This window comes from Cynocephalus volans, chromosome 6 (assembly GCF_027409185.1).
Source record: "Cynocephalus volans isolate mCynVol1 chromosome 6, mCynVol1.pri, whole genome shotgun sequence".
Classification (NCBI taxonomy): Eukaryota; Metazoa; Chordata; class Mammalia; order Dermoptera; family Cynocephalidae; genus Cynocephalus; species Cynocephalus volans.
The window spans coordinates 49,065,080-49,081,041 of NC_084465.1; the positions used below are offsets into that span (position 1 = coordinate 49,065,080).

The 15,962-nt window shown below is 44.3% G+C and overlaps 1 protein-coding gene and 1 pseudogene across 1 annotated transcript in view; one reads left to right on the forward strand and one right to left on the reverse strand.

Annotated features, from left to right (window-relative positions):
• Positions 1-15,962, forward strand: part of ATXN7L1 (ataxin 7 like 1) — a 222,277-nt gene that overhangs the window by 129,075 nt on the left and 77,240 nt on the right. The gene's annotated exons all lie outside the window — the stretch shown is intronic.
• Positions 3,622-3,740, reverse strand: LOC134381427 (5S ribosomal RNA; annotated as a pseudogene).

Below are 15,962 nucleotides of genomic sequence, written 5' to 3' on the forward strand. Positions count from 1 at the left end.
CTCTCTTCCTTCTCTCCTCACCTTTGTATTCTGGACCTTGTCTGCCCTGTTCAATGGGTTGAATTGTGTCCCCACAAAAAGATGTGCTCAAATCCCACCCACCCCCCTACTTTTGAAAGTGACCTTATTTGAAAATAGGGTCTGCTGATGGAACCAGGTGAAGATGAAGTTGTACTGGATTTAAGTAGGCTCTAAAACCAGTGCCGGTGTCTTTATAAGAGAAAGAAGAGGAAGGTTTGGACACAGAGACACACAGGGAAGGAGGCTGTATGAAGACAGAGTCAAAAAGATTGGAGAGATGCAGCTTCAAGCCCAGGAACAGCAAGGACAGCTGGCGACACTGAAGCTGGGAAAGAGGCACGGAGCACATACTCCCTCAGATCCTCCGGAAGAAACTGACCCTGCCAACACCTTGATTTCAGTCTTCTGGCCTTCTGAATCATGAGAGGAAAATTTCTGTTGTTTCGAGCCACCCAATTTGTGATACTTTGTTACAGCAGCCCAAGAAAACAAATACACCTTGTCTTTTGGTCCTCTTGAGAAAGGAGACTTTAAACCCAAATATCCTGTTTCCATCAAGAAAAATTCTGCCCTACATCTGACAATGTCTTTTAGTTTCCAGATCCAGCCTCTTGAGCAAGCATTGCTTCTCCTTTTCCTCCCTGCTTTGCAGCAAAGTCGAGTACCAGCTCAGCGTCTCAGCAGCCACGTGCACACTCGAAGCCTGTTAGCTCTGACCCCATGGCCCCGCGAAACAGCCCAGCATAATGGAGCAGCAGCTTGGGAGGTGGAGCTAGAATCCACAAACAGGCAAAACAAAAGGGTTTTGACCTCCTCGCTTTACAGTACCCACAACGGACAAGGCTGCAGGGCTGTGGTATTTTCCTGGTTTGTGCCAACCTGAAACATGTGGGCTTTGCCACAAAATACACATACAGCTCCCAGGAGCAGGGTGGGCAGCCTAATCCAAAATTCTGTGCAGTCTCTCTCCCTTTGGATGGTGTTTTCCTTTAAAGGATCCATTCAGGATCCATTGATTCTTCCATAACATCATAAAATTGTGGGAGTTTAGAACTGCAAAAAACCTGAGGTATGATTCAGTCCAACTTCCCACCCCATTTTATTTATAATAATAACATCTGCTGTTTGTTGAATAATAATACATATACAAAGCATTTATTGAATGAATACAATGAGCCAGGAAATTTTCTAAGTGCTTTGTATGTATTAACTTATTTAGTCATCACAGCAACACTTTGCAACAGGGACTCTCATTATTCCCAATTTGTAGATGAAGAAACTGAGGCACAGAGCGAAAAGGAACTTTTGTCCAAAGACCAACAGCTAGTAAGTGGCAAAATCAGGATTCAAACCCAGGTTTATCTAACCCTGAGCCCTGTTAGCCCTTTGACTCTGCAAAGATCCCAGCACGAAATGATATAGCCCACATCATGCAGCCAAAGAGTGAGCTCCAAGACTTGCAGCCACATTGCCTGGAAACTGGAAGTAGTGCTTTGTCTTCTTAATAAAGACCTGACTTCAAATGCAAGGACACACACAGTTCCAGCTCTGTCCTCAGCTCTCCTTCAGAACTGAGGGCAGGGAAGTACCTGTGACTGAGTTAAAGTGCATTTTGAAGTCACCATGAAGAGGGGCTTTGTGATGAATTAGAATTACCACCACCAGTGAATAATGCAGTTGGGATATGCAGCCAAATTAAAGCTGGTAATCTGTGTGTACACACACATGCACACCATCTCTCTTAAAAAGAGGGAGCATTGGTCCCTCCCAAGAGAATAAAAGCTTAGAGATAGGGATTTAGGAGAAAGAACCCATTGTATTATCAGTTAGGCTACCCTATTCTCATTAGTGTCAAAAGTGTCTCAAAAACGAGTTGGCCCACAGGCCACAGCCAGCCATGTTGTCTCAAGCTGAGGAGCCGGCAAAAGGGAAAACACAGCCCTGTGGGCTTTGTCTGGCTGGGCAGAGCTGTCAGGCTGAGGCTGCCAACCAGCCTCAGGGAATTCTTCCAAGCTTTCCTCTGGGATGATCCTCCCCTCTGGTCTAGGATGTTCACAGTTTTTGCAAAACGAGGTTATGAAGGAATGACACCCAAGCCAGTGCCAGCCTGTGCCCTGTCCCTGTGGCCCCTGACCCCCAGCCCTGGGACAAGATCACTTTCCCACACGGGGAGGCCTCCACGAGCGGCTGTGATCAATGCGTTACATAAGAGAGCAGGATGCAGAGGGAACACGTTACTGCTCTCCAGCTGCCTGCAGCAGAGCCGTTTGGTGGCTTCAGAGCAGGGTTATTAATGACTTCGAGCTGCTTCGAGCTGCTTCAAGGCCAGCTGTGCCGAGAAAGCCAGGAATCGTTCCAGCAGCTCAGCTCAGCTCAGCACCCTTGCTCCCCTGCCCATCCCCCTACGTTTATTTGCGTTGGGCCTTCAGTTCTTCCCCTTTTCCTGCTTCCCTCATGGGAAGCTGGAGGCCATCAACAGAGGCAGAGATGTGAGTGGCTTCCTGTGGCTCTCTCTCGTGTGTCCCCTCTCCCCAGCACCAGCTGACTGCCCACTACCTTGCCATCGGTGAGAGGTGGGGGAAGGCCCCCAGCATGGCCCTGGGAGTGCTGTCTGACACCACCTGTTCTGCACTCTGGCGCCAGCATTTGTCGTTGAGCTGTTGTGGTTGTTGCTGTTCAGACTGTTGGTGTGGGCAAAGGGTCTCCTGGCTAGAACTTCTGTGGGATCCGAGGAAGAGCAGGGAAGGCATGTGCATGAGCCGAGGAAAGCTTCCTATGTCCTGAGGTCTGAAGAGAATGAAGTGGCCATAGGAAGGAAGTTAAACCAGTTTCTTGGCCTGAGTAGGGGGAGGCGGGGCTGCCGGTGGGGCCTCATCAGGGCATCCCAGTGAGCCAGAGCTTTGGCTCTGCCAGACGGGTAGAGAGTCCTGGGATTTTCCAGTGTATGCCCCAAAGACACCAACTACTCTGCAGTAAAGAGAAGTTACCTGGATTACTAAATCAGACAAGAGCCAGTGTTCCGTGCATTCAAATCTACACTCTGCAGCTATTAATGAACTTGCCACCAATACCCATGAAAACTACCAGAGAACTAACTATGGCCCAAGGGCTATACCAAGATCAAGATGTCAGCCTTCCTGGGTGGTATTCAGACTATTTAAAAAGGAAGAAGGAGACTCCAGGTTCTAGATTCCAACCTATGCCACCAAGCTTCTTATGGCTTAAGATGTAATTGGGGTTTGGTAGTTGCAGGGCCAGAAGACATTTAAGGGATTACATAATCACCTGGGTTTTGGAAGAATCCAAAGTCTGGGACAAGACTGAGGAGGGGCCTCTATTCGTAGGCTCTGGTAGTCCAGTCTTTAAATGCATTCCTAGCTGGACCTTTCACAGTGGGTCTTTCTGCTCCGTAGTGCTTGCTGAAAGCAGAATTCTACTCCAAATGCAATGCTCACTCCTATTACCATTGCTTTTCCTGTAGGTGGTGAGTTTTTGTCTGTTTTCTGTCTGTGGAGCTGCCAAATCATAACTATTCTCATCCTCTGCACATGCTCCTGCTCCAGTTTATTTATTTACCTATTTATTATTATTTATAATTAAAGTCTACAGCACCCAGTATTCCCAGGCAGTCTCCCACTCGAGTACTAACCAGGTCCGGCCCTTCTTAGCTTCCAAGATCAGACGAGATCGGGCGCATTCAGGGTGGTATGGCTGTAGACCTGCTCCAGTTTAAGCAGAAGCCCTGGAGTACCTCCCTGGAGTACAGTTAGCTCCACAGGGGTCTTTGGAATCCTAACCCAGTGAACCGAGAGACAAGGTTATACATAAGTTTAGGAAGCCAGAAAGATCCAAAGCCCTAGGTAGAAAGTTTGTATAAGGAAGCCTTTTAACTATATGTCCAGGATAATGATTTTATCAACTACCTATGTCCCCTTGAGAGGACTTCATGAGTGCCTCCCAGGCCTTCGGAGAGGTGGGGCAGGGTCCACTCCATAGGAGCTTTGTGGACCGAGTGTGGGGAAGGTGCTCCCACAGGAAAACCAAGCCTCTGTTACAGGAAGAAGAGCTGAAGGGGGAATGAACAACGAGCTGGCCACAATCACAAATGTGCTCCTTACCCATCCACTCCTTTTTCTCTTTCTTTCCCTTCACTTATCTGTCCTTCAGCTCCTGATTACAAAATGACAGCAAGATCTCCCCATTTTTAGTGGGTAAAGTCCGTGAGCCACGTGACCATTGTAAACTGGTCTGTTTCTTAGCCTTGGAATTGCGATGTGATATGAAACTGTGACAGGCAGCTCAATACCTGGCTTCTGTTCATCTTCCATTTGTGATATCAACCTGCACCTGAAAGGAGCAGGTGCTTCTTTCCTCAACTCGGAGATCCTCCCTCTGACATAAATCCTCCTCCCAGCCTGCACTTCTCTCAGCTTTAGTTTTGTTCTGGGTTTCCTGTTCTGTTGGTGAACAGTCACAGTCTGGGCAGACACAAAGCCCATGTGAATGGAAGATACTTGACCTGCATACCTAACCTGCAATTAGTAACCTGGGTTGCTCCAAGTGGAAGGTGGTTCCATGCCTCCATCAGTCATCACCCTCTGCCCTCCTAACCTGGCCGGCCACATTTTATGCTGCTGCTGTCAGCTGTGGAGATGTGAACTACAAACCACCTACATGTGAAGAGGTGTTTCCTTGCCTGGGAGAGGTCAGAGTTTACAGACTAAGCCTACCTCTCTAGAGAGCCCTCAGGTACCCACACCAAGAGACAGATTTGGCCCTGCCTTTTTGGAACAGTGATTAAAGCAAACACAGACTGGGTTGTAGCTTCCATCCCATCCATCTTGAGGGTAGATCCCGTTTTTATAGTTTCTTGTGATCACTAAGCTTACTCCGTGTGGCACCCAGGAAGTCAGAATTTGGGTCCTGACTTGCTGGCTCCAATCCAAATGAGAACCTCTGCAAAATGCCCTGCCCTTCCTGTGGCTGCTGGGGCTGGACAATACCCATGTGAACTTTCTTTCCCACTCGGGTGTGGGATTAACCAGGAAGTGTGGGGGCTACCTTGCCTGGGTACAGGACTCAAACTGAGATGCCACTCTGTCATTATTTTTATGTCTGGTATTTTGTTATTGTTGTTGTAGCTCTAAAAAGAGGAAGATTTTAAAATGAGAATTCCAAGTTCAGGTTTGATGACAAAAAAAAATTTTTTTATCTTATTTAATTCACTTCCCCCCATGCTCTCTCCCCGACCAAAAGAACTTTTTAGTGCTTGTGATGGTATTAACTATTTCACAGTTGTAAGTCTTACTAAGAAATAGTTATAGTTTTTGGGCCGACCCCGTGGTGCACTCAGGAGAGTGCGGCGCTGGGAGCGCAGCATCGCTCCCGCCGCGGGTTCGGATCTTATATAGGGGTGGCTGGTGCGCTCACTGGCTGAGCGCGGTGCGGCCGGTCACAAAAAAAGACAAAAAAAAAGAAATAGTTATAGTTTTCAACTTCTGATTTTAAAATATGAATATTCTTACTACTATAAAACATGCTTACAGATTAATGAGAAAAAAACATACTAAATGAAGAATGGGTATGAAAAGGCAATTCACAAGAGAAGAAATTCACATAGCCAATTAACATGAAAAATGTCTAACCTCACTGGTAATCAAAAACAAAAATTAAAATAATCAGATAGTATTTTTCACTTATCAAAATGGCAAATGTTTAGAACTTTATAACTATATCCAGTGTTAGTGAGGAAGAAGTAAATCAAACTCTCTACCAAGCTGGTGAATACGTAAATTGTGGCTCCCTTTCTGTCAGGCATTTGAGTACATGTACCAAGGGCCTGGAACCAAAAATTCTACTTCTAGAAACGTATATAAGAAAATAAATAGGAGTTTCAAGATGGCGGCGGCTGCGGCGGCTGGCGCGGAGTAGCTGAGGTGGAAAAGGTGGCCACTGGGCCTCAGGCAGCCGGGAAACTTGTGGACCATTCTCTGGCCATCTCTTAAGGGAGGACTGCTGCTGCTGGCCGGTCGTGGGGGCTCAACGCCACTTTGCCCCCGGCAGGAGAGGCTGCCTCATTTACAGGCAACAGCTTTGAAGTGTGGAGCAGGAAAAGAACTGATTCTTAGCTGCAAAAGTGAGTCTTGAAACAGGGAACACGGCGCCAGGGCTGCTGTGGATGCAGCCAGGATCCCGGAGGCTGGGGCCGCACTGAAGGCGGCCAGCTGCCCTATCCAGGATTCGAGGTTTCAGGCCGGCATTAAAGAAGACTCCTGGGAGCGCCCGAGCGGCGCCGCGACTGAACAGCCCGAGGCGGCAGCGCCGAGAACACGGAAGGCAACAAACCAGAGACAGAGCGAGCGCCCGACCTGGCACAGCACTGTGAGTGATCCCTGGCACAGCTCTGTTCGGGGGGTGGATGCCCATGCGGCTCCTGCCTGCACCACCAGGCCACTCACTGCCCCGGTGCTGCCTCCATTTTCCCAGGTGCGGGCAGCTCCGCCCTGCTCGGCCATCACTGAGCCCATTTGCTTGGCCTGGCGCGGGGCTTTCCGGACCCTGCGGGCCGACCTCCTCTCCCACTCCCTCCGCGGTTCTCTGGCAGGACTGGGGGTGTGGGGCGTCCCGACCAGTTTTGGGAGGGCTAGGAAGTACGGGCGGGCCGACTGTCACTCCACCACACCCTGGACTCCGGCCCCGGTAAACTTCCTGTTACTGGGAGGCAGATACCATCTCTGCGACCACCAGTTTGGAAAAAAGCCTAACGAATTTCTGGTTGGGAATAGTGTGTGGTAGGAGAGTTCCCAGGTCCGCTTGAACCTGCCGGAGAGCAGGCTGCAGGCGGGCACTAGACTCGGTTTATACCAGGGGGATACAAAGGTGAACAAGACCCGAGAAAGATCTACACAGTGCTACAAAGGCACCCAGAGAGACCGGTCGTCTGTGCCTAGCAGAAACCTGGTAGACTTCCTGGGCGAGGCGGTGCTGAGCAGGGTCTTGAAGGCCCAGCTGATAGACGAGGGGTGCAGAAGACACGCCCCAGCCCAGCACAGTGTGCACAGAGGGGGGAGACGTGCGGCCAGGGAGGCGGAGTCTCGACAGAAACCACACACCCGGTGGGGTCGCCACTGCACGATCTAACAGCCTGGGCCAGAGCACACGGAACGGGGAGAAGTCCTGTACAGAAAGTGAAAGCTCAACAGAGATCACACACCCTGTGGTACGTGATCCACCAGCCCAGCAGAGTACAAGCTGACCAGAAAGGTGGATCCCCGGAGAAGCCCAAGACCCGAGGCAACCACACACACAAGACACTAGAGGCCAACTGAGCAGTCACAGCGGGAGCCATACCAAATTGGCAACCACAGCAACATCCTAGTTAGCCATTAGTCTTAAACCGGTGGACTGTGAAACCCCCTGCAACAATGAATAAACACCAAAAAAAAGACACCAGAAATACAAAAAATCAAGAAAGTACACCACCAAAAGTTAATAAATCTCATACTCTAGATCCTATAGAACAAGAAGCCCTTGAAATAACTGACAAGGAATTTCGAGTGATAATTCTAAGGAAACTGAATGAGATACAAGAAAACTCAGCTAGACATCATGATGAAATGAGGAAAAGTATACAGGATCTGAAAGAGGAAATATACAAGGAAATCAATGTCCTGAAAAAAAATGTAGCAGAACTTGCTGAACTGAAGAAGTTATTCAGCAAAATAAAAAACACAACGGAGAGTTTAACCAGCAGGCTTGTCGAAGTTGAAGAGAGAACCTCTGAACTTGAAGATGGGCTGTTTGAAATAACACAAGCAGACAAAAAGAAAGAAAAAAGAATCAAGGACATGGAAGAAAATCTGAGAGAGATATCAGACAATCTCAAGCGCTCAAATATCCGAGTCATGGGTATTCCAGAAGGGGAGGAAAATGGAGATTCCATTGAAAACATATTCAAAAAAATAGTGGCAGAAAACTTCCCAGGTATAGGAAAAATCACAGATCTTCAGATCCAGGAAGCTCAACGATCTCCAAACGTATTCAACCCAAAAAGGCCTTCTCCAAGACATGTCATAGTCAAATTGGCAAAACTCAGAGACAAAGAGAGAATCTTAAAAGCTGCAAGAGAGAAGCGTCAAATCACCTATAAGGGAGCCCCAATCAGGTTAACATCAGACTTTTCATCACAAACCCTAAAAGCTAGAAAGGAATGGGATGATATTTTCAAAATACTAAAAGACAAAGATTGCCAGCCAAGAATACTCTACCCTGCAAGGCTATCCTTCCGAAATGAGGGGCAAATAGTATATTTCTCAGACAAACAAAAACTGCGGGAGTTCACTACCACAAGACCACCCTTACAAGAAATCCTCAAGGGAGTACTGGGTTTGGTTCCTGAAAAATAACTACCACTGCCATAAAAACCTAAGAAAAATCTAAACCCGCTAGTACAATAAAAATGGCATTCATGAAGAGAAAACAAGCTAACAAAAACACTATCTACAACCTAAGGAACCAACAAACAAAGAAACCAAACAGTAAATCAGAAAGCAAGGAACAAAAGACACCTAAGACAACCAAACAACCAATAAAATGCTAGGAATAAATCAACACCTTTCAATAACAACTCTTAATGTTAAAGGCTTAAATTCCCCAATTAAAAGACACAGACTGGCTGACTGGATCAAAAAGCAGGACCCAACTATATGCTGCCTACAAGAGACCCACCTCACCCATAAAGATTCACACAGACTAAGAGTGAAAGGATGGAAAAAGATTTACCATGCAAACAGAAAAGAAAAACGAGCTGGAGTAGCTATTCTTATATCTGACAAAATAGACTTTAAACTAAAAACCATAAAAAGAGACAATGAGGGACACTACTTAATGATAAAAGGACTGATCCATCAAGAAGACATAACAATCATAAATATGTACGCACCCAATGTTGGAGCAGCCAGATTTATAAAACAAACTCTATTAGACCTAAAGAAGGAAATAGACACTAATACCATAATAGCAGGGGACCTGAACACCCCACTGTCAATATTAGACAGATCATCTAGGCAAAGAATCAGTAGAGAAACTCAAGATCTAAACAAGACTCTAGACCAATTGGAATTGGCAGATATCTACAGAACATTCCACCCAACAACCTCAGAATATTCATTCTTCTCATCAGCACATGGATCATTCTCCAGGATAGATCACATATTAGGTCACAAATCAAGTCTCAGTAAATTCAAAAAAATTGGAATTATCCCATGTATCTTCTCAGACCACAATGGATTAAAACTAGAAATTAATAACAAACGAAACTCTGGAAACTATACAAACACATGGAAATTAAACAGCATTCTACTTAATGACATATGGGTCCAAGAAGAAATCAAGCAGGAAATCAAAAAGTTTATTGAAACTAATGAAAACAATGATACATCATACCAAAACCTGTGGGATACTGCAAAAGCAGTATTGAGGGGAAAATTTATTGCATTAAATGCTCACTTCAGAAGAATGGAAAGATGGCAAGTGAACAACCTAACACTTCACCTTAAAGAACTAGAAAAACAAGAACAATCCAATCCTAAAGTTAGCAGACGGAAAGAAATCATTAAGATCAGAGCAGAACTGAATGAAATTGAAAACCAAAAAACAATTCAAAAGATCAACGAATCAAAAAGTTGGTTTTTTGAAAAGATAAATAAAATTGACAAACCATTAGCATGGCTAACAAAAAAAAGAAGAGAGAAGACTCAAATAACAAAAATTAGAAATGAAAAAGGCGATATTACAACTGATTCATCTGAAATACAAGGAATCATTCGAGACTACTATAAACAACTGTACGCCAACAAATTTGAAAATCTGGAGGAAATGGATAAATTTCTGGACACACACAAGCTCCCAAAACTGAACCGTGAAGACGTAGAAAATCTGAACAGACCAATAACAATAAAGGAGATTGAAGCTGTTATCAGAAGGCTCCCAACAAAGAAAAGCCCAGGACCAGATGGATTCACAGCAGAATTTTACCAAACATTCAAAGAGGAATTGACACCGATTCTTTACAAACTATTCCAAAAGATTGAAACGGACGCAAATCTCCCAAACTCATTCTATGAAGCAAACATCATCCTGATACCAAAACCAGGTAAAGATATAACCAAAAAAGAAAACTACAGGCCGATATCCTTGATGAATATAGATGCAAAAATCCTCACTAAAATACTAGCAAACAGAATACAGCAACACATACGAAAAATTATTCATCACGATCAAGTGGGATTCATCCCAGGGATGCAAGGTTGGTTCAACATACGCAAATCAATAAATGTGATACACCATATTAATAAACTCAAACACAAGGACCATATGATCATCTCTATAGATGCTGAAAAAGCATTTGATAAAGTTCAGCACTCATTCATGACAAAGACCCTCTATAAGTTAGGTATAGAGGGAAAGTATCTCAACATAATTAAAGCCATATATGCCAAACCCACTGCCAATATCATCCTGAATGGGGAAAAGCTGAAAGCTTTTCCTTTAAGAACAGGCACTAGACAAGGATGCCCACTCTCACCACTCCTATTCAACATAGTGTTGGAAGTACTAGCCAGAGCAATCAGAGAAGAGAAGGAAATAAAGGGCATCCAGATTGGAAAAGATGAAGTCAAACTGTCCCTGTTTGCAGATGACATGATCCTATATATCGAACAGCCTAAAACCTCTACAAAAAAACTGTTGGAATTGATAAATGATTTCAGCACAGTAGCAGGATACAAAATCAACACACAAAAATCAGTAGCATTTCTTTTCTCCAATAGTGAACATGCAGAAGGAGAAATCAAGAAAGCCTGCCCATTTACAATAGCCACCAAAAAAATAAAATACTTAGGAATTGAGTTAACCAAGGAGGTGAAAAATCTCTATAATGAGAACTACAAACCACTGCTGAGAGAAATTAGAGAGGATACAAGAAGATGGAAAGATATTCCATGCTCTTGGATTGGAAGAATCAACATAGTGAAAATGTCCATACTACCCAAAGTGATATACAAATTCAATGCAATCCCCATCAAAATTCCAAAGACATTTTTCTCAGAAATGGAAAAAACTATCCAGACATTTATATGGAACAATAAAAGACCACGCATAGCCAAAGCAATGCTGAGCAAAAAAAATAAAGCTGGAGGCATAACACTACCTGACTTTAAGCTATACTACAAAGCTATAATAACCAAAACAGTATGGTACTGGCATAAAAACAGACACACTGACCAATGGAATAGAATAGAGAATCCAGAAATCAACCCACACACTTACTGTCAGCTGATCTTTGACAAAGGCACCAAGCCTATTCAGTGGCGAAGGGACTGCCTCTTCAGCAAATGGTGCTGGGATAACTGGATATCCATATGCAGGAGAATGAAACTAGATCCATACCTCTCGCCGTATACTAAAATCAACTCAAAATGGATTAAGGATTTAAATATACACCCTGAAACAATAAAACTTCTTAAAGAAAACATAGGAGAAACACTTCAGGAAATAGGACTGGGCACAGACTTCATGAATACGACCCCAAAAGCATGGGCAACCAAAGGAAAAATAAACAAATGGGATTATATCAAACTAAAAAGCTTCTGCACAGCAAAAGAAACAATTAAAAGAGTTAAAAGACAACCAACAGAGTGGGAGAAAATATTTGCTAAATATATATCTGACAAAGGATTAATATCCAGAATATATAAGGAACTCAAACAACTATACAAGAAGAAAACAAGCAACCCGATTAAAAAATGGGCAAAAGAGCTAAGTAGGCATTTCTCTAAGGAAGATATCCAAATGGCCAACAGACATATGAAAAAATGCTCAACATCACTCAGCATCCAGGAAATGCAAATCAAAACCACATTGAGATACCATCTAACCCCAGTTAGGATGGCTAAAATCCAAAAGACTCTGAACGATAAATGCTGGCGAGGCTGCAGAGAAAAAGGAACTCTCATACATTGTTGGTGGGACTGCAAAATGGTGCAGCCTCTATGGAAAATGGTATGGAGGTTCCTCAAACAATTGCAGATAGATCTACCATACGACCCAGCTATCCCACTGTTGGGAATATACCCAGAGGAATGGAAATTATCAAGTCAAAGGTATACCGGTTTCCCAATGTTTATCGCAGCACTCTTTACAATAGCCAAGAGTTGGAACCAGCCCAAATGCCCATCATCGGATGAGTGGATACGGAAAATGTGGTACATCTACACAATGGAATACTACTCAGCTATAAAAACGAATGAAATACTGCCATTTGCAACAACATGGATGGACCTTGAGAGAATTATATTAAGTGAAACAAGTCAGGCACAGAAAGAGAAATACCACATGTTCTCACTTATTGGTGGGAGCTAAAAATTAATATATAAATTCACACACACACACACACACACACACACACACACACAAACCGGGGGGGGGGGGAGAAGATATAACAACCACAATTATTTGAAGTTGATACGACAAGCAAACAGAAAGGACATTGTTGGGGGGGAGGGGGTGGGAGAAGGGAGGGAGGTTTTGGTGATGGGGAGCAATAATCAGCCACAATGTATATCGACAAAATAAAATTTAAAAAAAAAAAAAAAAAAAAAACAAATGCTCAATATGATCACTTTTTAAAATTATGCACATATATGTATACTTTTAAACTGAAATGTTGTGGCGTCTGGGGTAATTTTTATTTTCTTCCTCACTCATATCTGAATTTTCTAAAATCTTATTACATACTTTTTTTTTTTTTTTTTTGGTGGCTGGGGGATCTGAACTCTTGACTTTGGTATTATAACACCATGCTCTAACCAACTGAGCTAACCAGCCAGCCCCCTTATTATTTTTATGATAAGAATTTTTTTAGTTGTAAAGAGCAAATAACATGATAGCAGTGCCAGAGTTAAGGTACATGAGAACCCACTTTGGTTTTGTTTTGTATTTCATTTTTTTCTGCACCAGAATCTAAAAGGATCAGAAAACAACTGGGCCTGGTAGAAAACAGTCTGTCTTTGCGCAGGTCTCCCAGCACTGAAGGGAATAAGGAAAAGATGGGGTCTGCTCCGGCTTCATTTTGCCACCAACACCCTTTCATTGAAATTTTCCTTACAGACATGAAGAGTGACTGTTGTCGTGTCCCAGCAGGATTTTAATTTATATAATGAAGCTAGTGTTACATTTTTTCTTTATCTTTTAGAATATCTTTTAAATTCTATGTGTACTTCCTTCTTCTGATTGAAAAACAGACTTGGTGGTGGCTTAGAACAGAGTTGGGCTCAGATGACTTAAGTGATGACATAAATGCCCCTCAAGGCTCCTTTCTTCCTCTCCCACATTTTTTCTTTTTTTCTCTTCGCACCTCCCTTTTTTGGGAAAGGGGGTCCTTTTCTGTACCTGTGCCTTAAGCCTGCCGGTGTCTGATTGGGATGCCCCAGCCACAGCGAGAAAAAACTGCTTCCTCTGAGGTATCTATATGGCTGGAGATGGGAAGTTTGGCTCAGAAAGAACCGAGATGTCACTGCAGAATTTGGTCTGTTCTTGTAGCCAATTTTTTACCATCATTATCCCTTCTCCAATTCTGGGGTATGTGGTGGGGGTACAATTTTATAGTCATGCCACTAGTAACAGTTTTACCAAGTGTATTCAGGTAACAGAGATGAGAACAAAGCTGTTGCTTAAATGCGAAGAATTTCCTCTGTTCATGAGTGAGCACCTCTACTCCCCAGTTTGGAGCTGGAACTTTTGATGGCATTTGGGGATGTGCTCCAAGTGAGTATTTACAGCAATGCCTTTAGGCATTGTTTAGATAGCTCACTACTCCGGTTATCAAGAATATAGCTTTGTCATTCTTTTTGAAAACTACTCTCTTGGTTTGACAGCCAAAGAAATCCAGGATTCACAGTGTTGTAAAGCATGGTTGGAAAGGACATGAATTTTAGAAAACAGGGAAGCTCCAAGGAATTATTTGGGCTGCCATTTACAGAGCCTTCCCTGGGTGCTAGATCTGTAGCATAACACTTTGTGTAGTTCTCTCACTTGGTGCTCACATGAGCTCTAGGAGATAGATATTATACTCCCATTCTCCAGATGAGGAAGGTGAGGCTCAGAGAAGTTAAGTTCTTTCCCAAAGTTTCTGAGCCTGTAACTGCTACAGGAGGTGGGTTTTGAACTCATGCCTGATCTCTTTCTGATATACCAAGCTGCCTCCCAGGGCTTTATGCTAAGCAGCAAAGTATCTGTATAGACAGCTGTTCCTCGATTTACAATGGGATTACATCCCAATAAACCCATTTTAAGTCAAAAATATCGTAAGTCAAAAATGCATTTAATACCCTGATAGACCCCCATCATAAAGTCAAAAAGTTGCAAGTCAAACCATCAGTGAGTCGATGACTGTCTGTACTTTGAGTTACTCTTACACTATTACTGTTGGTCTTGCCGGGGAAATAAGTTTCCATCAGGGTTGCCTCTGATACAGGTAATATTCCTCATGTAGCAAAATCACCTACAGAGGTTGTAAAGCACAGATTCCTGGACCCACCCCTGAGATTCCAATTCTGCAGGCCTGAGGTGGGTGAGGCAGTTTGCAGCCAAGTGGTGCTGATACTGGGGATCCAGATTTGTGGCCTCTGCCTGGAATAATACTGCTCTGGCGTCTGGGACAGCACTCTGCAGGGGAGTGAAGGCACTGGTAAACAGAATTTGTATTGAAATCCTGACCTTGCCAATTAGTGGGTGGCTTGGGCAAGCTACTTAGCCTCTCTGGACTTGTGTACTTGTCTTGAAAATAAAGATTTAAGGAGAGCAACTGTATAGAATTATGGGGATTAGATGAGCTAAGCCACATGAAGTACTTAAAATTGGTAGTTCTTAAGATTTGCTTTTATTCATAATATGTGAAACCAAGATGTCCTGGGGTGGAGGAAGGTGCTCTGGCCTTGGAGTCAGAAGGTTTGAGATCCTGCTTAGGCCTCTTCTCTAAGCCCTGGGTGCCCCAAGGGAGAGGGAGGTAGTCAGAGCCCTCACATACCTCTGAATTGATAGATACCTGGATAGCTTCTTGCTGTGAGGGACCAGCACATGCTTGGGTCCCAAGGCTGCCCCTAAAAGCCCTCGGAGGCCTCCTGATGGGTTTCTTGAGGATGCCTGAGTGTCATCCAGAGCCATGTCTGCATGGCTCAAGTAGGGAGCATGCAGCAAATGCCTGTGCCACCTGACCTATGCAGCCCTCACCTTCCCTGCGGGCCTTGAGTCACCTTTCTGCCTCTGTGCCTGCTGTAGTTGAAGGGCCCTTCTTCCTTTTCATCATAGCTTTTCATTTAATTTCTGTCTGGTAAAGCTCCAGGAGCCCACATGGTTTGGAAAGTAAGACAGAAGCACTGGCAGTTATCCTCAGGCCTGTCTCTAAGTAGCCTTGGCCGCTGCACTCATTTTATTCCTGCAGCACGCTGGGCTCCAGCACAGGTCAGACCTGCTTACACTGCAGTCATTCCCTCAGAGCCCAGCCGTGGCACCCTGTTCTGTGACAGCGTAGTAACGCAGAGCCTTGCTGCACAAAGTGTGTTTCTCAGATCTGCAGTAGCCACAGGCCCTACCCCTGGCTGTTTTAAGAGGTAAGCTTTATGATGATTCAGGTATAATGAAGCCAAAAGATCAGGAGACCACTGCCTTTGAAAAGATAGTTTGTTACTCAGAGTTCCCAAGAGGAGGGCATGTGCCACACCACTCAGGGTCATTTGGGGAGGCACCAGGGTCAGTCTGAAGGCTGGAGGAGTGAGGGGAAGATGTAGGGAAAAGTCTTTATGGTGGTCTCCACAGGAAAGAACAGGCAAAGCAGTGTAAATGGGTTTCAGTTTGGCTAGTTTGATCATTCCAGCAGGCTCAGG